Consider the following 22,894-nt stretch of genomic DNA (forward strand, 5'->3'; position numbering starts at 1 on the left):
ATTTCTGATGTTTTCACCCACAGATCCATTCAATTCCAAGCCCCTTCCTTTGTGTAACATCCAGTTCCTGTTTTCCCCAGAGAACAGAAATTCAAATGCTGTTTTTGTACCCAAGAGGTTGACAAAAAACATTTAATGACGGAAGGCAGCACACAAGACATGTGTTACATCCGGTGCGCTGTAACTGATGGGATAAATTTCAGAGGGCTTGAAAGATAAAAACAGCTACTGGGAAAACAACCACCTCTTATTACTACCTGGTTTTCTACCTCGTTATGAAGAGGAAACAAAAAAAAAGGGTTGTTACAGACAAAACCCCAAATGAAAACCAAATTGAGACCCAGTATATCCAATAGAAAAGGGAAGATAACAGTGAAAATTTCAAGGCTAATCCACAAATTTTCTCTCATGCCTTTTAAGAAGTCTAGTACTTTGATGCCTCAATCAAATAGGCCCTTTCTGCCACTACTGTAATATAAATGACATTTTCCATCAGTTCCAAAACATATTTCCATGAATACGACAAAAGGAGAATGTACAGCACAAGCACTGCTATTAAATATTTAACTTTCTACCTTAACAACCTTTCTCTTTTTGTGTTTCTTGCTTCTGCTTGAGGCTAAACAGTAAGGCCAACTCATGAGGCAAAGCTAGTACCAGTCCTTATATATTATTCATTCATTTCAGATGTACCAATTCCACCTCTGTCTCTAAAGCCAGATGTCACTTCATAATAAAGCTCTTTCAGATCAGAAATCTAGAATTCTCATCCTGTTAAGAAACCAGGACTTCCACAACATTTTAGAGGTTCAGCAGTACATACTGTACACTCAAGTATAGGGGGATCTTTGAATCTCATTTTAATGAGGTAAATGAGAAATGAATACATGATTTATTTTACACTACCTCTATACACCAAGCATGATCTTCTGATAGCAAATTTAACATTATTCAACACTTTTAAGAAGGACTTGTAAGTCTTTCTAAAGAAAAAAAAAAAAAAAACAAAACAAAACAACACACCCCACCTAATTCCTTCGCTTCCAGCTGGTTACAGGGGAGGTAAATCACTTGCTCCAAACACCTAGCTCAGCTCCTTGTCATACATGCTTACAACTGCCAATAGATACTTGCAAATCACCACTTACTTAAACACACCTCCATTAACTGCACACATTCATCAGGAAAAATAAAATAATGACACTTTCAGCACCTTGACACAGAAAAGGTTGCTAGAGATTCACTGAAAACAATGCTGAAGATCATCCCTAGCAATATTACCAGAAAACCTAGCATTGCTCCTGAAGTATTATGTACACTTCAACTTCAGTACACTAGGACTGCCTTTCAAACCACGACCTGACCTGGACAGGCTTCCCCAGAACTAGCTGACAACAGAACCTCAAAGCTGTTGCTTCCACTGGGTGGGACTACACATGAAATACTTTGAAAGTACACTCAAACAAGAAACCTGAGCAAAATAGTCACATCAATTCCATCCTGTAGGAAAATTCCCCTCTGTCAGTGTAGAAGCCTATGAAATTCCCTCCCCTCACCACACAAGGTCAAGATCATCGTATACTGAAGCTGTATGTTATGTGAATTGGCATAGTACAGTTTAACCATCAAGGCCTGAAGGAAAACCTTCTGTTCCATCCTGCCCAGAGGCCTTTAGTTATCCATTACCAAGCACGGCAGAATCCATCAATCAGTAAAGACACTTAAAAATTCAGATGTGTCAAAATGACAAGTGTTCATTTAAGTGCTCTTGTTGTCAACTTCCCCTCTCCGGAAGGTTCATAGGTAGGCTGACTACACTCAATACCCAAATGGACCACCACCTGCCTAAGTGCCTGTAATAGATGTCATATTATGTTACAGAAATAGGTATCATGTGTTGGTTCATCAGATTTTATGCAAAATGGCTCGTCTGTTACTCAAGTCTGGACTCTTATGCTGAAGTTTTGTCCCTAGAGGGAAAAAAAAGGGAAAAATTAAAAAATTGCCATTGATACCTAACCGTATATAACAATAGACTGATTAAAGCAGAATATGGGTTTTAATGCAGTATCATATCGGTCTGAATTCCAGAATAACTAATGAAAACGGTGGACACTGACTTATAATGCTAGTATTACAGTGTGTTATCACACCTTCTGACAAAGAAAAGCATTTACTAACACACTTTCAGCAGAACAATCTGTTTAACACAGGGTTTTTTCCTGTAACAGTTTGCCTTGTATGCTTAAACGCCACTTGTTTTGTTTTGCCAACTAAACATAGTAAGAGTTTAGTGTTTATACAGAGTACACTGGAATGTCAGGTGCTTATTTAATTGTTTTTGTAGCCAATTTCCTTGCCCCTCAAGGCTCATTAGTCAGTCATCTAATCATTCCATGCAATAATGTATCCTCTGTGTTTCCTTCTCGAGTTCAGGAATGTATCTTAGTCTGTGTTTCCAACAGTGGTGTCCTTCAGCTGCAACCTTTCAGAGAGTTTTTTGACTGGTTGCCAATGTTACTATCTGTTCCACACCGAGGGGGATTTCCCCAACATCTATTAATTCTGTTCTACCATATACTTAGCCATCTGGACAATAAGGTAATATAAAAAGACTGCTGTTTCATGAAAAATCTGTATGGCTTTGCAAGTAATGGGTTTGCTGCACCTGTCCACCTTACCATTTTACAAAGATGCCAGAAAGAAATAACAGAACGTTACCATGCTCCCTTCCAACTACAGCATCGTATACGTGCAGTTAGGGCCAGGCCGAAGGCAGTAATATTGAGATGGCATCAAAAAGCAAGGTGATAACTTCTGGAGCACCATCGAGCTGTGTGTAAAGCTGTACCTGAACTTCACAGTAAGAGAAGTCAATATTGGGTCTAGTCCTATTAAACACCTTCATTAATGATGTCATGATGCAGCACAGTGTGACTTCGCAAGTCTGCTGATGCCACAAAACTGGGAGGAGTGGCTGATGCCCCAGAAGATTGTGCTGCCATCCAGAGGGGCCTTGACAGGCTAGCGAAACGGGCTGACAGAAGTGCAAAGTCCTGCACTTGGGGAGGAACAGCTCCATGCACCAACATATGCTGGGAGCCAATGGGCTGGAAAGCAGCTTTGCAGAAATGGCCCTGGGAGTGCAGGTTGAAGAGCAAGCAATGTGCCCTGGCTGCAAAGAAGGCTCAGAGCATCCTGGGCTGCATGAGGAGGAGTGATGCCAGCACTTCGAGATAAGTGATTCTTATCATCTACTCAGCACTAGTGAGGCCACACTTGGAGCGCTGTGTCCAGTTCTGACCTCCCCTGTATAAGAGAGATGTGGTGCTACTGGAAAGAGTCCAACAAAGACTACTAAGATGATGGAGGTGCTGGAGCATCTCTCGTATGAGGAAAGGATGAGAGAGCTGGGATCGCTTAGCCTGGGAAAGAGATGGCTCAGGGGGAATCTCCATGTGTGCAAAAATGTGAAGGCAGTGTGAAAAGACAACTGAGCCAGGCTGTCTTCTGTTGTGCCCAGTGGCAGGACCAGAAGCAGCAGGCACATACTGAAACTCAGGAGGTTCCCTCTGAAAAATCAGGAAATACTTCTTCACTGTGAGGGTGACAGAGCACAGGCACAGGCTGCCCAGAGAGGTTGTGGAGTCTCCAGCCTTGGAGGTACCCAAAAGCTGTCTGGACGTGGTCCTGGGCAACATCTAGGTGGCCCTGCTTGGGCAGTGGGGTTGGACCAGATGACCTCCAGAGGTCACATCCAACCACAACCATTCTCTGATTCATTTCAAGCTACACTGTCCGTAAACACACACACACAAAACCCAAACCAAAACAAACACCACCAAGTAAAAAACACGCCCAGAGGAAAAATAATAATTTGGTGCCTGAAATAAATAGTAGGTATTTGTAAACTGGTAAGCCAGCAGGCAAATTCTATTTCCAAAGCTACATTTCCATTCAGCTAACCAGCTGACTGAGAATTCTTTGGAATCCAGTTTCCAAAGAAACTGAACGTTGCTAAAATAACACAGCATGTTACAGCAGTAAGGAAATGTTTATTTATTTATTCTTTAAAACATCAACAAGCGTTAAGGTAGAATTACTATAAACATTCAATAGCTAAACACTGAAGTACAACTTCTGCTGCTGTTTTCACAGAGACAGCTGTCCAGCTAACCACACACCGTGAAGAATATGTACTACTACTACTTTTTCTTTTTCTTTTTTTTTTTTTTTTTCTGGGGGGTGGGGGGAAAGGGGGGAAGAAAAAAAAACTTTTCCTTATTAGAATTCTAACAGTATTAGGGATTGAAAAGCACCCCATTGCTAGCTACTGGGAGCAAGAAATCACCCATGTCATGCTTTGCAATCCACAGAGCACTGTGGATATTTCATTTCAGCTGCTTCACTCTGCTCTTTACTGCTACACACACAGTGAGCCACAAAAACTCAGTTAAGCGTTTACTAAATTGGGGGGGGGGGGGGGGGGGTGGGGGGGGGGGGTGGGTGTAATTCCACAGCAGAGAAGAAACAAGGACAACAGAAGACTGCAAATAATATGGATGCAGATGTAGAATTTCCGAGAAATATGATTTTGAATAAAAACCTCTCCTCACAATGAAAAAGTGGCTAGTTTGAAGTGCTTTGGAATAATTATAAAATGAAAAGCTTCTTGATACATTATATTGCTTGAGTTGGAGTAATTCTCTTGAGTTTCTATTTTTAAATCATGATAGTGTGTTAATGAAACTTCCCAAGGAAACTTCAGCTATGGACAGATGAAACAAACTGCTGCTCACCCCTTCCCAACGTCACACTGAAAGTCACCATGAAAGTAGTATTAAATTAATATTAAATGGGTATCAGCACCATGGGGAAGAAAACTGATGATTCAAATCTAGGGTTATATTCAGTCTGTAAGGATATAATTTACACAGCATAAGACAAACCTAACTATTTTAGAAGCCTCAAATCCAAAATCTAAAGAGTCATTACAAAATCTCAAATTAATACCTTCTCAGAATACAAAGAGCATATCTCAATAAAAAAAACCCAGTATGTTTGTTTCTTTTAACTGTCCCCTAAAGATATTTGGGTCTATGTTTTGGTGCAATACCACAAAGAACATACCAAATACTGTTTCAGATCCTAGAGGTTACTCTCAAGGGGAAGAAACATATTCTGAATATCCAGCTCACCTCATGGGGTGCTCGCACTACTGTCTGCAGCTTACTAAATGCAAATCTGACCATCCTGAGTACCACGTGTGCAACATGCAAACCAGACTATCACTTACTGCCAGGCCCTGAGGACACTCTGGCTCATTCCCAATTCAGCAACCTATCTGCTCAGCAATGCAAAACACCCCTCCTCACTAATACACATTTCAGTTCTAGGTCAGTTTGCTGACTTTCAAAGCTTTACATAATGGATCTCAATTCACCCCTCCCACCGTGAGTTAGACCACACACACACCCCAGCTAAATTTCACTGCAGTGGTCTGCTTGCGGGCTGAACTGTGTCCCAGGAAAGCTTATGCAAAACTGAACCTTCACAGAAGTGGCTGTCAGAAAAAATATTAACAACCAACTATCCTGCTACAGAAAAATGTAAAACCACTTTGTCCAGCCTCACCTAATAATTTCTGAAAACAGGTAAATATCACCTACAGATGAAACAAAAGAACAAGTTAATTTTTTTTTGCTTTTCACTGTAAGGGAGGGAATACAGTTCCATACTGCAGTAATGAGATTCATATAACTGCGCAGTCAACTTGTTTTAATTGAGCGAGTTACTATAAGCTTTAATAGTTTCCTTACATATGCTACAGAATAATGCCTTTCTTGTGATTTCTGGGACAGACACTGATGAGACATACTCTGAATAAGAGAGCAAGAGAGCCACATAATCTTCTCCATAACTTCTACCATAGATCAGAATTATGTTACTAAAATATTCAAAAGCCTTTCCTCTCTCACCTTCTTTCACCGGTATTAAATCCTTCTAATACCAACAGCAGCTAAAAATACCTCTGTATTTTTTTTTATATAGGTAGAACATACCAACAATGCCTAACAATTTGGGCAAAATAAGTCCATCCCAGGATGGAGTACCTTTACATTTGGGCAACTGAGTGGCTCCCGCAGTCTTGGTGGATATTCTTCTGTTTGTTATTGAACCCACCAACTTCCAAACTGCTGAACAAGAGAGAGCAGACCTTTGAACAGGGTGCCACTGCATGATGTCTCCATGGAATCGAGTTGAATGCAATAGGCTTGTTGACTGCGCTTCTCTGACATGAATAAACATCAGCCTTAGAGCTCCAGCTCCAGATTTCGTTCCCTCTTGCTAGACAAGATCACTATCACTGCAGCACCATTACATTTGGGCTCCATAGGCCCAATCTGGAACCTGGTTTTCTCTTAAAAGGAAACCCTCCATGGGCACAGACTTCTTGTATACATTAGCCTTAGAAAAAAACATACTTTTTATCTGGGAAATTTACTTCCCCTCCTATTTTATTTTTTTTTTATTTGAGGACTGAGCCTCAAAAATTAATTCAGGAAGTAAGAAAGCTTTACCAAAAACAGTGAAGATCCTAACATACAAAGCTTAAAACACTTAATGACACTGTCGAAGTCCTGGAAAAAAAACCAGGATTTGCCAACAGCAATGTGAGAAATCATCCTTTAGTTCCCACTACAATACCTCAAGTAGTAGAAAATTGTAAATGTCTTGTGCTGCCATTTTTTTTTCTAAAATCAGTAACTGCTTACAGACATCCCTGCAGGTGTTTAACTATTTAAAATTAAATCTCACATTACAGACAGTGCCTCATTTGTAGCTAGACTGAATACATCTCAGATCTGTTCCCAGAATGAAGTAAACCAGGCAGCAAATCACATTACCCTAGTCACTCATAATGAGTGGAGTCATTCTACTGAAAAACACAAAGAAAGTGTGGCAGAGCAGGGGTCTTTCAGTACAACGTAGCACATCAGTGATAAGCGACCAAAAAAAGGAGATAATTTTCTCCTACACTACAGTGCTTGCTGGTAGGGTGTCCTCAGTAGAAGTCTATCTTTAACTGAAAAGCAAAATCAAAACATTTTCAACATCTCCTGTTGTGGTCTCCATCCCCATCTGCACGTCCAAATGTAACTGGACGATATACAAAGGAACCTGTTGTCTTTAAATAGAAATAGGCACAGGAGTCACAGTAAAAATAGGAGTTTGCATTCTGTAGGTAGCAAACAAGCCCCGACCGTCACTGTGGAAACTCTAACAACAACATTTCTTCCAAAACCACTTGGCACTCCAAACAAAGCTTACTGTTACCTAAATTAAAGATCCGTCTAGTCCACGTATTTTATGAACAGTAATTCCTGACAGGAGAACTACTCAAAATCTACTCTCTAAAAGAGACAAGAGAGAAACAGATGCCCCCAGGGGCCAAGGTCGCCATCCCTCTCTGCCCTCTGCCCATTCACCCAGAGCCCCTCAGGCCAACTGACCCATCACTACCAGTCTTCCACAGCTCAGTACTTTCTTCCCACCATTATTAATGGATAGGAACAGCTACAGCATGAAAGGTGACAGAAATATGGGTCTTATATGAGCTGGTGCAGCCGGTGCCTCTGCCAGGCACCAGCCGCAAGGCCTCTGTGAGGGGACATGGGTGCCCCCGCGCAGGGCCCAGCCCCTCGGCCAGGCTGCGGCCGCCCCGGCACAAGGTGTTTATCGAAGGGCAAGATGGCGCCCAGCTGTGAGGTACCAAGTGTGGCAGCCAGCCCTGTGGGCCAGGCAGGAGCAGGGGGCGGGAGGTGCTGCGGGTGCTGGAGCGGAGGATCCTGGCAGCCCAGGGGAGGCCATGGCAGAGCAGGGGCAGGGTGAGGAGCGAGGGGCAGCAGTGAAGTCATTACAGGCTCACCAAAGCCCCCACATCCCCGTGCACTGCGCAGGGTGGGGACGGAGGAGTCAGGATGGAAGGAGTGACATTCAGTCTGAGCAGCAGTGCAGCAGTGTGTGCATCTGTGCGTGTTTTCTTTTTTTTCTTCCTTCTCACCATCCACCTCGATTTTAATGGGCAGTAAATTAAATCAAGCTGACTCCATTTTGGCCACAATGACAACTGGGAAGTGATCCCCCCATCTTTTACCTCAGCCCTCCTGGACACCTGGACACCAGCCCAGGTCACACCACCACACCTTGACCTTCCCCACACCAGCCAGCCACTTAGTCTAGTGCCATAAAGCTGGTTTGCTTGGGACTAAAATCACCAGTAATGTTTTAAGGGTATAGGTTGAAAAGAAAGATTGTGTTTTAAACAGCTACACTTTTCCAAAATAATAACAGTCATACTGCTGACCCCCAAAGCCATCTCTGAGCAACAACCACTACTAAACAGGAGTTTGCGTAGGGCCTTGTGCTGGGGGGAAACAAAAGGACTAGCTACACGTCTGGTAGGACTAGTAATTTATATTACTGGTTATATTTACTTCCCCTGTTCCTCTTTATGTATATGTCAAAAGATTCATGTTTTTGATGTCTTCTTTCAATCAACAGTTAAAACTGTCAGTTTCTTCTACCCTGTACCCACGTGCTTTACACAAGCAACACATGCATGAGGAATATGCTTACCGCAACATATGCCAAGAACTCCCCATGATGCACAGCTCACAGGGATGGTGAGTCACGCTGCCTTGTCATAACGCAGGCTTCACACACCCCATATGAGAAAGTCTGGAGCAAAACTTTGCTTCTCTGAAGTGGTTTTGTGGTTTTGAATTTGGGATCTTCTCCTCAGGAATTCTATGAATTCCATTTGGAACAAATAAAAGCAGGCTGACACAGGATAAATGTGCATCTGTGCTCAGGAAGAGTTGCCTTCCTTTACTTAGAACATGGAGTTTCAGATTTTGAGTCTCTATTGCTTGTTAATGCTGCTACATCATCTTTCATTAGAATGTACCTTCATTCACACCACAGCATTCAGAGCTTGTTTTTACTTGGTGGTCTTTTTGGGATCAGATCTATTGAACATGCAGTGAGCATCTGCCCTTTCAGCAGAGGGGCAATGCAGCAGCGGAGCAGAAGCTACACAGCTGAACATACACACCACTGAGGTGATGGGGCAGTTACAGCACCTTGGCAGAAGTTGCTGTTTCCATGGTCAGAAACATGTACTGGACATGCAAAATGCGCAGGACAGGGAGGAAGTTACCTATTAAGAGATTCATAAAGGTCTGGGTGAGATCATGAGAGACTGATACAAAGTCTAGTTGGTTGCTTGCCCATTCCCAGTGCAATTGAGAGAGGGCTGTCACAGCACCAGATGGTGAAGGAAGAAGAGAGAAGAGCGCAGAGGTATCCTGGAAAGCCTTGGTAAAGGAAACCACCATGAATTAGGAAGGATAAATTACTGCCAAATTAAAATAATCTTTAAAATTTTTTGCTGAATTCTATTGTTAAAGCTGAATTGAAATATCTTACAATCCATGTGCTATTCTTATGACTCTGCATTATTTATGCATATGTAAGAACAGATTCAGGAACTCTCTAGACTTTTGTTACAAGGCTGTCTCCCAAATCACCTCACAGATTTTACAATTCATAACTTGCCACACTTTCAGCATCCTTTCTGAAGATACTGCAGCAGGGCTGCTTCTGCTAAGGAACTGCAAGTATGACATCTGTGAATGTCTCCTGTGAAGTTATCAATTCTATCTCCCTATGACACATCACCTTTACATATACCTCATTTTCTCCCATGAGGAAGATCACATTTTGCATTTCTTTCAAGAAGAGAAACGTATATTGACATGCATTCTTAATTTGGTTTATTTCACTCTGTTCACCAATTACTGTAATAGATGACTATTTTCCAGTAACTTACTTGCCCATTTTCATCAAAGTACCTGCCACACACTGCACCACGCTTCCACTAGGCAGTCTTCTTGACAGTCTGCCTGGCAAGCCTCCTAATGAACACAGTCGAAGAGACACTTTGCTTTTGGGGAAGTTTTTCATAACATTACAGGAAAACCCACAAGCTGTATGTATTATATTTCAGCATACAGGGATCCGATTACAGTAGGAAACCCTATCTATGTGTTTGTTTCAGTATACAGTCTACTTAAAAATCTATTTCTAGAAATGGTTTCAATGGGTTGGGAAAAAAAAACTCAAATTGCAATAAAATAAATGGAAATGTGTTGGAGGGCACATGTTAGCTATAACCCTGGGTTTTTTCTAGGGTGCAGAAAATATCACAACAAATCTTTTTTTGGATGGTTTCATAGGCTTTTATGAAGCTACTGAAGTAAAAATTAACAAAATTCATGCCATTAGATCTATTACATATTGCATAAAATTTGAAGTTGCATTTATTTTTTGCACTATAGTTGACCATATCCATCTAACATTTCCAACAAGCTTCAAATGTTTTCTATTCCATCTTAGAATTTAGATTTTTATAAAATACTAAGTTTTGAGATATGAGAGTATACAATTATTGTAACAGCTGCCATTTTATTACTTCCTCATAATCTTGACAGCAAGATCACATTTTCAGACATTAATGTATGAATTACATGGACAAAATGAAGAACTGAGTCATTCATCTGCTCTCAGCTTACATACATCAACATACATACAACTGAATGACAGAGCTTTCCAAGCCACATGTTAATGCTCACATTCAGTATTTTGATCCATATGTCTATATTATCATAAGAAAAGCAGTTCCTTTAATTTGTCCATTTGTAAAGCCTAACTCTTCATAAATAAAGCTTCTGTATGCAATAAAACAGAGTTGTAAGGTTTTCATGTTGCTCAGGAATTTCAGTGAAACAGTTTTTTAGAATTGTTGAGTATGTTAAAGCATGATGGAAATTCCACCTATTTTTTTCTGAAAACCTGATTTTCAGGATTCCAAGGTGCAATGGCACTGCCAGCTACATAAGGAAATCAATGACATCTATATATTTTACAGGTTTTCAAAAGGCATACTCAGGAGGCTGTTAATAAGAATCACCTATCAGAAAGCGCTTGTTGCCATGGAAGAAAATATGCCAAAACAATACATGATACTGCTTATTTTTTTATTCAGTGGTGGAAAAACACAGTTTGCTTCTTATTTTCACTACAAAAAGAGAAGATAACTAAATTTTCAAACATAGCCCATGCAGACTCTCAAGTATCTACATTTTCTCTTCCCCCCCCCCCAGCTACCACTAAAATGAGAAAGAGAACTACAGTTTTCTAATTTCCTCCATTCAGCATCAGGTAAGCAAGCCAAACCCTGATTTCAATTAATTAGTATATCAGGCAAAAAGTTGCTTAGACCTAATTTAAGCATGATACTTAACAGGATTTTGGGTGTTTATCAGCATTTCTAGAAATAGCATTAAGGGCAAATGCAATATAAACTGCTCTCTGAAAATAAAATAGCCTTATATCCAGAACTACAACCTCAGTAATGCTGTATGCTTGTGACTTTTACTCCAGAGGCAAGTATCTTGCTTATCTGTTTTGCCTGCCTTGATTGTCATTTACATGATATGAAAATCATGCAAACAGTCTGAGAGGAGAAGCAGCAATGAATAAGTCACAATGAATAGGTCTTGCATGTAGAACAAACTATTTACGATGACAGAGCTTGAAAGGAGGGTTGAAGAAAGAGCCAATGTAAAATAAATTTCTCCTTGGAAATGTAATTAAAAAGCCTGAAGTGTCAGCTACAGTACTTTATCACTGAATTTACAAAAAAAAAAAAAAAAAAAACCCAACCCAAACAAACAAAAAAACCCACAACACACAACCCCCCCACACAAAAAACCAACAAAAAAAACCCAAAACAAAACAAAAAAAAAACCACACAAAAAAAAAAAAAAAACACAGGCCAAGATATCTAGATTAGCTCCTTAGATCCTGAAGCCTTTTGTCTTCAGATTGGATTCCTCCCACTTCTTCCAACACCTAACACACTGAGGCACCAAGAGCCACAATGCCACAACACCTAACACACTGAGGCACCAAGAGCCACAATGCCACAATGGTATTGATTTTTGAAATACAAGGAAGACAAGAAACAGCTCATCTGGTTTTGATTACCATGCATAAACAGTGACAAAATAATCTCCAAATTAGAGAGACAGATTTGATTAAACACATCAGAGTTCAAATACACTCACTAATTATGCAAACAGAAAGAAGTGTGCCATCATTTTCAGAATGCCTCAGAATATATGAAGGAAACCTAAACAAAAAGAGTTCTACAGAGGGGGAAAAAAGTTCAATTAGAAACTAAAGTGCTATACTATCAATAATAAATTCCCATTTAGCAAAGTATTTTAAACTGTACTCTTTAAGCAGTCAGATGAGTAGTTATATACAGTGAAAGCTAGTGTGTGCATGGATGTTGTGCCAGCCCAGGTCTAGAAAACAGCAAGGGAAAAAAACTTTTCCAGTAAAATATTTGAATTAATCAGACCTGCATTAAGATAGTATCACAACACTTATTACTTCCTCTTGTATTATTGAATCCAAGGAAAATCATTGTTTAAAACTGAAAGAGCTATATGACAAGAACATACTGACATCTGCTGGCATTCTATAAATGCATTTCTCTAAAGATTAGGATGTAACGCCCTCAATATTTTTTTCTTATCTAATGGTGCTGCATAAAAAATTAACATTGTCCATATCTGGATATGGCAAATTAAAATAGTATTCTACACTTCCAAATGTTAAAATGTGTGTGACATTCTGTAGCTAAACAGTCTACACAAATATGCTATACAATAGCACCTTAGTTTCTAATTGAACTTTTTTTCCCCCTCTGTAGAACTCTTTTTGTTTAGGTTTCCTTCATATATTCTGAGGCATTCTGAAAATGATGGCACATTTCTTTCTGTTTGCATAGCTAGTGAGTGTATTTGATTTCTAAAGTATCACAGGAAATTATTTTTGCCTAATTTGTATAAAAATGCTTAGTGATAGGGCAGACAATTTACATTCAAATAATTATTTCCCTAATCTATTTGCCAACAAAAGACCAGTATTTCCAATTCACCATCCAAAGATTTAACTATACCTGTCACTCAGGCAAGGTTTATAATGGTACGTATTGTTTCTAGTAATGGTTAGAAAATTAAAAGAACAGATTTTATTTGTATTAGCACCATAGCAAAAGGATACACGTAAAGTAAACACATGAATCATCTAGCAAACCACACACTGAAAGTGGTACCTAAATATGCTGGAGAAGATCCATTATCTCTTATCACTCAACACAACCAACGCAGGTATTTTGATAACCAGAATATAATCCAGAAGACTGAACAGCTTTCAAATCTACAGCATGCAAAAGTCAGAAATTCTAGTTAATGCACAGAGTTCCTAACGTGGCTCTAATTTGGCATCTCTGTGAATAGGAATATTATGTAAATATTCATGTACTTCTAAAATTTATTATTTGAAAAGCATGCAATATATTCATTTAATGCTTGCTGTTGGAATCACAGCTAACATTTCCCTCCCTGTGTGTGCTGTAACACAAAGTTATGGTTGATAATTTAAACACAAAATAGAGAGAATTCAAAATCATAGTTCATAGTGTCAGCAACTCAGATGTGTTGCACGTAGATACCAAGACATAAACTTAGTATTAGCAAAAATGACACAAATTGTAAAATATGAACAATTGCCAAGCTGTGCATACTGGAAATCATAAATACCTTCCCTAACATTTCTGCATTTCCAGATCAACTGTCAGCTGCAACTCCTTTTATAAGCTCTTTAGCTATATACATTTTGAAGATGTGAAAGGATAAATGAAAACACTAAATTTACCTTTCTACTTTATTATTTGTGTGCATTTTTACTGTATGTACTTGTGTACTTTACCATATGCACTAACCAGCACCTATATTTCTTAGGCTAGGCGTACTAGAAGAAACAGTAGTTTTTAAACATGACAAAATACACAGCGGTCTTCCTTGCAAATGTTTAACTAAAAGCCTTACAGCCCATTAGAAAACGTGAGAGGCAGAAGCAGTACCAGCTTGTCTGGCTCACAGTTATGTGTTTCGGCCATGAAGCAACGGTTCACTTAACCTTCCACTCAGAGGAAGAAGACGATACAGACCAACCTCTTAAGCCAAACGAACAACAAACAGCCTGTAGAATGGAGCACCGACTGAGAGCTTCCCAGGAGCTTGCCAGGGAGCAGAGCTGACTACCGCTGACACACAGGGAGGCCCGACAACAGAGCCAGGAGCGTTTACGCACCACACAGAACATCAGCACAAGAGCAAGTAATTCATAAGCAACTTCAGAAGAACCCAACTACTCACATACTCTGTAGTAGACACTACCCAATGCACATGTTCAACTATCAGAAGCAGCACACACAGGTCACCTCGTGACATCAGTCATGCTTCTCTTGTTACCAGTCTGTCCGTCTTTCATAGGTGTGCACACTCCCACAGCCCTAAGATGAGGGATTTCTTACTTTTTCAGCATTGTGCCAGGAAGGACCACCCACACATAAGTGTCAAGCTGCAATAGTACTGCATTATAACATTCATTTGCAATTCCCTTTCAATTTCCTCATTTGAAACACTTCAATTATTTAAACTTCTTATATATTCAACATCAGCAGAGAAAATTCTTTAGAAAAAAAAAAAAGGAAAAAAAGGGAAAAGATGAAAAATAAAGAGAAAAACAAGAAAGAGAAAAAAGAAAGAAAAAAGAAAAATAGAAAAAAGAAAGAAAGAAATGGGGAAGGGGAAGAAAAAAGAAAAAGGAATAAGTTATCATCCTAAAATCCTCCTACTCTTTAAAATGTGATTCTAGATTCTTAAAATCCACAGATGACAACAGCCAGCCCTTCAGCAGAGCGAGATAAAAAGCACGTCCTTTGGAGATGCCCAAAGCCAAGGATCATTGTTTTCCCCAAATCAACCCAGCACACACTACCACCACAGTCACTGTGCAAATATCAGGCCTGAGACATTAAAAAAAAAAAACAAACCAAACCCACCAGCTTCTTTCTTCTTGGAAATTCAGAGGACTCAAGGTGCAATGATCTGAACAGTGGAATAGGTAGCTACGATAGATACAGAACAGATAGGAATTGCTCTGATTGTGCATTGGCAAAAGAAAAGTAACAAGGGAGGTAACAAGGAGCCCAAACGACACAAGAGTAAAAGACACCAACAGTGTTCCTCTTCCCTGTCACGATCGATATTATTTCCTGTTGATTTGAATGAGAGAAGGTCTGTAGCTCTTTAGACTTACTTTGGAGACCTTTAAAGAACACAAAACTTGAGACCAAATTCTATAGCATTTGAAATAGCAAAATAAGCAGCAGATGCATTATGAGGTGTTGGTACAACGTAACCCAGCAAGTCATTTTTATGGCAATGTGGAACGCACGTTGGCTGGGGATGTGCTGCTTAGCAGCCAACAATACTAAGATCTACTCATAGGGCAGTACAGTGCTTGATTTAAACACATTACAGGAATAAAGAAGCCAATTCACTGCCTAAAATTTAGCTCAGCTAATAGAGATGCATCCATTTTTGCAACTAAAAGAGGATTCCTTTACAGGCAAAGTGTAACGTTCATGGCAAAGCACAGACAAGCACAGGTGCTGAATAGCTTGATTTTGGCAAACAAAATTCAGAAATAAGTAGAAAGGAAGAGTTTATCACGTAGCTCTCAATTTCTAATTTACTTGCACATATTGTTTTCTTGTGAAACTGGTTCAATACTATGGGCTCCTGTAACAAAAAAGATGAACACCTCTTATTATTACAAGATTTTTATGACTCACCTATGTCTAATTATTTAACCACTTGTTTCCATTTTATGGTATGCCTTTATTATCTTGTTCTTTATCATCTGCTTTTTTCTAAATTACATGCTTTGTACAGAATTTATAAGAAACTGTATCTTCCTACATTTGATCACTTTGTGTTTCAAAATTGTTTTAAATTACTTCTTTTCAGTAAAGACAGGAATTTTACCTAGTGCTCAGGGATGGTATCATCACCTCACCATCCTTTTCAGCAGTCTCCAAGAGACTTCTACTATCCTGCAGAACTCCTCAAATCACAGCACCAGAAGGTTATTGTAATACACATTTGAATACACTGTAGCAAAAAAGCGCCTTCATATGTAGAATATAATAAAATAATTAGGTTCCTACACAGACAAGTTTGTGCATAATAAGAGTTCAAGCAACACTCAAGTCCTTTTTAAAATCCATTCAGGGTCTAACAAACATACATCTCTTAAGACGAGCGGTTTTCTGGCTACAATGAAACAGCAGTTCCAGTCATTCAAAAGGCCAGAATATAACCGCCAGCACTGAAACACTGGGAACACGAAAACCTCAGGCTAACCACATTCAAGGGAAAACAAGTAGGGAGCGTTACCACCTACAGTTGATTACATACTTTGCTACAGTGAAATGCCAATTGCTGAAACAAAACTACGCTCAAAGTGATAAAAGGAGTCAAACTACCCGACTGCATCGTCCTGCCCATTTGAACCAATAGTCCCAACAAGTACTGATTAATCAGGCGGTTTATTTGATAATGACAGTTCCCAGAGTGAGAATGAAAGATCATATCAGCACCAAAGCCAACCAATTTGAAGGCATTTTACAATGGGAGGAGTAAGAGATGGCTTCACTATCAAAGAATGCATGATTTTAGAATAAGGCTTATACAAAGCAAAAGGATCTACTTTTGTATGCCACCCCAGAGTGCTCTGTGCACCAGGCTCCTAGGTAAGCCCCTAAGCTGCTCCATCTGACAGCTGGGCTTTATGGCTGATTTTTCCCCACAGTGGCGTAAAATCCTTAATAATCAGTTACAGTCAGACGTTGGGTACCAAGTCAAAATGAAAGCAGCATTGTAAAATAGAAACAATGAAACTAAAAACGTCAACCAAAAAACTCATGGGTAGGTATCAGGGATTGGAAAACTGTAAGGATGAAATAATCTGGTTTTAAGTCGAGGACATTCACAATGAAGCAAGTATGCAAAACATGCAACAGGAACAATTCTGGTATTTTGCAAGAGTTCAATACTTGCAACAACCAGGGGAAACCCAATCCTTCTCCTGTGGAGGCAGCTGCAAACTAACATATTATCATGATGCCAACAGAGAAGAGGTCATCATGAAGTGAAGGAGCCATTTGGAGAGTGTCCTAAATTAAGGAGTGGGGAAAGGGGGTCTAATACCACAGCAAGATCAGGAGGATATCTAGATCCATTATTCTTCCTGCTGTGTCACTCTATGTGGCCCAATTCAAACTGCACTCTGGGACTTCCTTAGCATTTATATTGTTGCAGACTTAAAATGGCTATCACCATGTGGTAGATGACATTTTAGGTAGCTCATCTTCAATGCTGGAGGAAAGGACATGTAAGTAACTATTCACATACACAGTGGACTGTCTGTAGTGGAGTGAGATTTTTTTATTTTTTTTTAAATCCTAGAGCTTCACTGTAAACTTTCATTGTAACAGAAGGTAATATTTTATCAAATTATTTCATGTGACACTGATGAGAGACAACCACCCAGAAGCATGACTCAAAACTGATGCTTCAGTATCTTTTCCCTCCAAAGAAGCAAGACCATAAGCTCTGTGGCCAAGGACTGCATAGATACTATGCTGTATCCCAAGGCAAAGGGTTACAGAACAACATAAATTTGAAGATTGAAGATTATTCTGAAACCACTGTTTAATACTGTATTCATTATTTTCATATAGGGACAGTTTACAGGATCTATCAAATTCATTTGCTCAAAAAAAAAAAATCTGATTAATATTGCATAAACCTTAATTTAGGAGAAATTGTTAATTGTGGAAAAAAGTGGGAGGTTTTGCCAGGGCAGACAAAGATACCAATATTGGCTCTGACAAAGGCTATTAAGCCTTTTTCCTGGGTCGGTGCCACTCAACATTGTCCAATTTCTCTCTCCCCAAACCATAAAATGTCAATCCTCTGCAACATATAGCAAAAAAAAAAACCCAACCAAAAAAACCCTCCCAGACATCTAACACCAGGAAAGAAAAATTTCTCAGGAAAAACTATGAATTTTCAGGCTAGCTGCTTACTGTTCTGATCATACAGTATCTGCTCACATCTAATAGAGAGCCTAAACTCAGAGACAATAAAATCCCTAGAAAACCTTTGGAACCAGGCTCCAATCAGAAGACCAAGACCCTGCGAGTGTCCTCACCAAGAAAAGTACATCAGTACGTATTGAAACTTTATTAGATTCTAAAAACTCCAATGGAAAACTGATCAATAAATGCCCGACAGTAAAGGAAGATTTTGAATCACAGCTAGTGCTAGCATTGTGACAGACTCAAGACCGATGAACTATAAAACATAACAGAAAGCTGAGATTCACTAACTCCAGCTCTCAATACCATTTGTTTAACACAGAGAAGCTTAGAAAATAGCAATTCCTTTAAACATACTCTAGCCTGTATCCTTGTAATTCCTTTTTTTTGGAATCATAACCTCTTCTTTTTGTACCCTGAACCTCCTTGGTTGGGGTTGTACACGGTAGGGTAGAAACCGAGTATGTTGCAAACTAAGCAAATCTGTGTATTTTTACAGTGTTTGTGACACCGGTCACAACCAGCTGCATCTGGCCCTACATCATCAGTATGCCATTTGTCTTAGAAGTGATGTAGGTTTGCGTGTTTGCCCTTTAACACAGTCCAAGACTTCCAGCTCAACCTGCTGTATCAATATTCCCTTACGCCTTTCTACGTGAAGCAGAGAGACAATTATTTTAATGCACATGAGTTTGCTCGGTCAGTTTTACAAAATCTCCCTGACTGACTGCAGTCAGTCTCCTGCTGACAGATGTTCCCAGTTTGTGGCACAGTGTTTCCCACTCCAGGCAGTTCTCTTAATTTTAGAGCACTGAATTGCATAGCTAGGTACTAAGGCATCTGTCAATCTCAAATTGTATATTTACCTTGTTCCTTTCAGGGTATTAGCTGCAATAACATCTTGCTGTTTGGAAACACCCAATTTTAGAACTGCATCCAAAGATGTGAAATATTCTGGGGGTTTTAACCAGCTTTGAGAAAACTGGCATAGGGCTTTAGATTTGTGAACATGTCTTATGTTAGAGACACTTCAAACAACTTTTAAATTTCTGAAAGATACATAGTTACAAAATACCTAACAGTTCCCTTCCCCTTGAATAGAACCAGATGGTTAATACCTCATAACACACCTCAGAAACTACCTTGAATTTCTGAATATTCATTAAAACCTCCACTTACAAATGTTCTCACTTGTAGACAGGTTCTCTGCAAAGTACAAAATCTGGAGCAGATGAGTAGAGACATTAAACTACACCTATTTGGCAAGAAAGAGTATTTCAAAGTATGACAAGCATATTTTTGGCATTTGACATTGCTCAGTATCTGTTACCCATACTGTGGCTCAAACGCGACTGCTTCTTTGTGCTCTTCAGAATCTTACACGTGCTTCAATACTGCTGTCATATACCACTGTAAATCCCAGCATCCCAAAAGCATTTTCCCATGTCAGGTAAGATTTCCTTTCAGTTTACATTCATTTTTCAGTGCATTAACATTAAAGACACAGACACAATCATCTTACTTGCAGGAAGTTTTAATTTCTGGCATATTAAAATTCAGCTATGAAGGGAAAGTGTAATAAATACTGATAGAAAACTTCATAAACAGTTTCCTGTTTAATTATAAAAGCATACATTCAGAATAGGTGATAAAACCCAGTATCTATTAATATTGTAGTATTCAAGAATATACAACATAAGTTTTCAGAGATGGCATTATACTTTCACGAAGGAGGATTTGTGCTGCAAAATAATTACGGGCACTGAAAATTTCAGTTATTTAATGAAAAGAATTAAACTACTCATAAAAAAAGTGCAACTAAAGAAAGAATTAAAATCAAAGAGCAACAATAAAAAAAAAGACTCCTCATTAATGACTTGGGAAAAAGATTCTCAGCAATAGGAGCCTTCTGCTCTCAGGAAGTATTACAGCTGAAATCCTGCACAATCAAATCAACAGAAGCTCTGCCATAGATGTAAACGATATCATAATCAAACCCATAAACAGTCAGGCCACCTAATATTCTGTTTGCTACTCTTTTAAGCCCTACCCATTCACTTGTTTCGCAACTCTTCAGTTTTATTCACGTTACTTTTGCAAAGGTGCATGAGACAACAGCATCCCCAGTCTGCCAGATGAAACGGGAAGGAGTCAAGATACAAGAAATCAGCAAAGAGAGTTCTGACAGGCACAAAATAAGCACAGCTAAGAGGAAAACGTTTTTCAACTATAATATTTCTCTCAAGCTGTAATATTACATATAAATCTGAACTATGGAAGATTTGTCTTTTTCAGATTAACATACCTTTCGGACAACTGTATGCTTAACATAGTCATGCCTCCCACAACCGTAAATAATATTTCCTCTTGTGGCCAGCACTAGGAATTCCATCTTTACAGTACATAATGCTTATAATTAGATAATCAGATAATGCCGTGTCAAATCAGATAATGCCGTGTCAAAGCTACAGCATAATAAAGTAGCGATGGTGAGTTATTTACCTCAGCCATTGGTCTCGTCTGTCCTGTATTTCCAACTAGCTCAACTTCCCCCCCTGCAAGTGAATACTGAATGGCACTTCTGGTCTTAAATGAAGCTTACCTGTCTGCACAAAGTGAGACCAAGGATGCTATTTCCATTAAATCCCTCCTTAAACCTAGGCAAAAACCTGGTAAAGCCAGCATATATGTAGGGCTGGCAGAGAAGCAGGAGGTCCTCCAGAAAGCAATAAAAATACTGGAACACAAACTGACTGGGCACACCAGAGGGAAAGATGGTTTGGAGGGGATGAGGGAAGATTCTTTAGAAAAGAGTTAAGTAAGAACATACACTAAGAAGAAAAAAGGAGATGAAGGAAAAAATAGCAAAGCAGGAAAAAAATTTAGAGAAGAAGGGGAACAGAAAAAGGACACAAACATCCATCAGAGATGACACAGGAGCTGGTCCTGCCCTGGGCAGAAAGCCTGATGGCCTGAGTGGCTGAGTCCCCTTTGGTTATTCCATGTTTAACTCCAGAGGGGCTTTGTGGAGGCCCAGCAGCTTGGGAAGTAAGAAGCCCCTTCAGAGCCCACCAGCACTGACAGCATGGCCTACAGACATAACATCCTCCCTCCTTTGCAGGTGCGTGTTAGTAAGGGATTACATATGCGCAGAGTGTGTAGGCATCACTACAATAATTCACAATGCTGGGAACCGGACCCTGTAATCTGACGGGCATACTCATATTCTCTACTAGAAATGTATCGCATTATGTATCCAGGAATTAACAATCCCGCTCTCTTCCTCGACACTTGACTCCTGCCGGTATTTCTGTCATTTAGAGGATACCCTTTCATGAAAACCAGAAAAGCATCCTCATCACGTCAAGGACACCAAGTACTTCAAATGCAAGGACTATAAAAATCATCAACATACTGTGAATTTTATTCATTACATTTGTCAGCTATATTGCTGATACCCAGCTAAGTACTAATGGAAAAAAGAAATATAGTCTTGACACTACAAACACAGGCTTCATTTCACAAAGTGTCAAGTCCTTTGGCTAACATATTTACCAGAAGAATGAATTGTAAATGAAAATTTTGTAGCCAAACCTCTGACGCCTACCTAAGGCAGGTAGTAGATCTGGACTATAATCAGAAATGCTACATTAAAATAGTTTCCCAAAAACTCAGCAATGCAAAAATCATCTAAATCAAAGAAAATAAATTTTAAATACGATAGTTTGAGCTATTCTAAATTGTTACTATAATCCTCATAACTAGAGCATGTGATACCAAATACTTTCCTGAAAACAAAATGATCTACTGAGATACACATTGAACATTCACACACACACACACACACACTCTTCCCAACATGTAGTTTCTCAAGCAGCTGTGACTATTTGGTCTCTAAAAAATAATTCTTTGATTATGAGTACTAGCTCCTTTTCATAGACTGTAATAAATCCACAATCATTAATCTCTAACATCACAGAGTGACAAACTTGCTCCTACTTTCAGAGCCCATAGATAAAACTGTTTTCACACTTCTAAAAAACAAATGAAACATACAGTATCTTTCTCTGTAAAGTATCGTCAGGCCTGGAGTGAGGAGTGAAGCAAGGGACGTGACATTCTCGGGACACCGTCCTCAGCCTCTGTTGGATTTTATGATCCAATTCATCTTGAATAAACTCAATTTTATTTAACGTAAAAAACCAGTCACCCCTAAGCTACTTAAGGCTGTACCGTACCCTGCCACATTTGCAGTTCAGAGAGTGGATAAACAAAAGCTGCAGATATGGACAAGATCTTTCTTCGCTCATGTCAATCACTGCAGAGGCAAACTCCAGAGCCCACGCGTTCGGCCACCTGCGGGGGCTGGGCCAGGCTGGGCTGGGCTGGGCTGAGCTGAGCCGGACTGGGCTGGCAGCGCCCCGTCCCACAGCCAGGCTGCGGAGCCGTGCCTGTGCTGGGCAGCGCCAGCGCTGCCGCCGCTGCCTACACCTTTTAAATGTATACAGCGTCACTTCACCTGTAGCGAGCGTGTATATAGGCAACACTGATACTTTTTTCCCCGACAGGAGCGTCCAGGAGAAAATGATGAATCGCCTACAAAATAAGTAACCAGCGATGACTTACAGGCAGGCGGGCTCCCAGCAGCTCAATACCTGCACTTTTTGAAACCCCCGTAACCCGTCCGAACCCCGACTGGCCATTTTTCTTGCTCTCCCTGTATGTGGCGAGCCAGCGCCCGCC

The 22,894-nt window shown here is 39.7% G+C and overlaps 1 protein-coding gene across 1 annotated transcript in view; it reads right to left on the minus strand.

Annotated features, from left to right (window-relative positions):
- The window catches only part of RBFOX1 (RNA binding fox-1 homolog 1), a 917,418-nt gene that overhangs the window by 893,686 nt on the left and 838 nt on the right, over positions 1-22,894 (minus strand).

This window comes from Falco peregrinus, chromosome 5 (genome assembly GCF_023634155.1).
Source record: "Falco peregrinus isolate bFalPer1 chromosome 5, bFalPer1.pri, whole genome shotgun sequence".
NCBI lineage: Eukaryota > Metazoa > Chordata > Aves > Falconiformes > Falconidae > Falco > Falco peregrinus.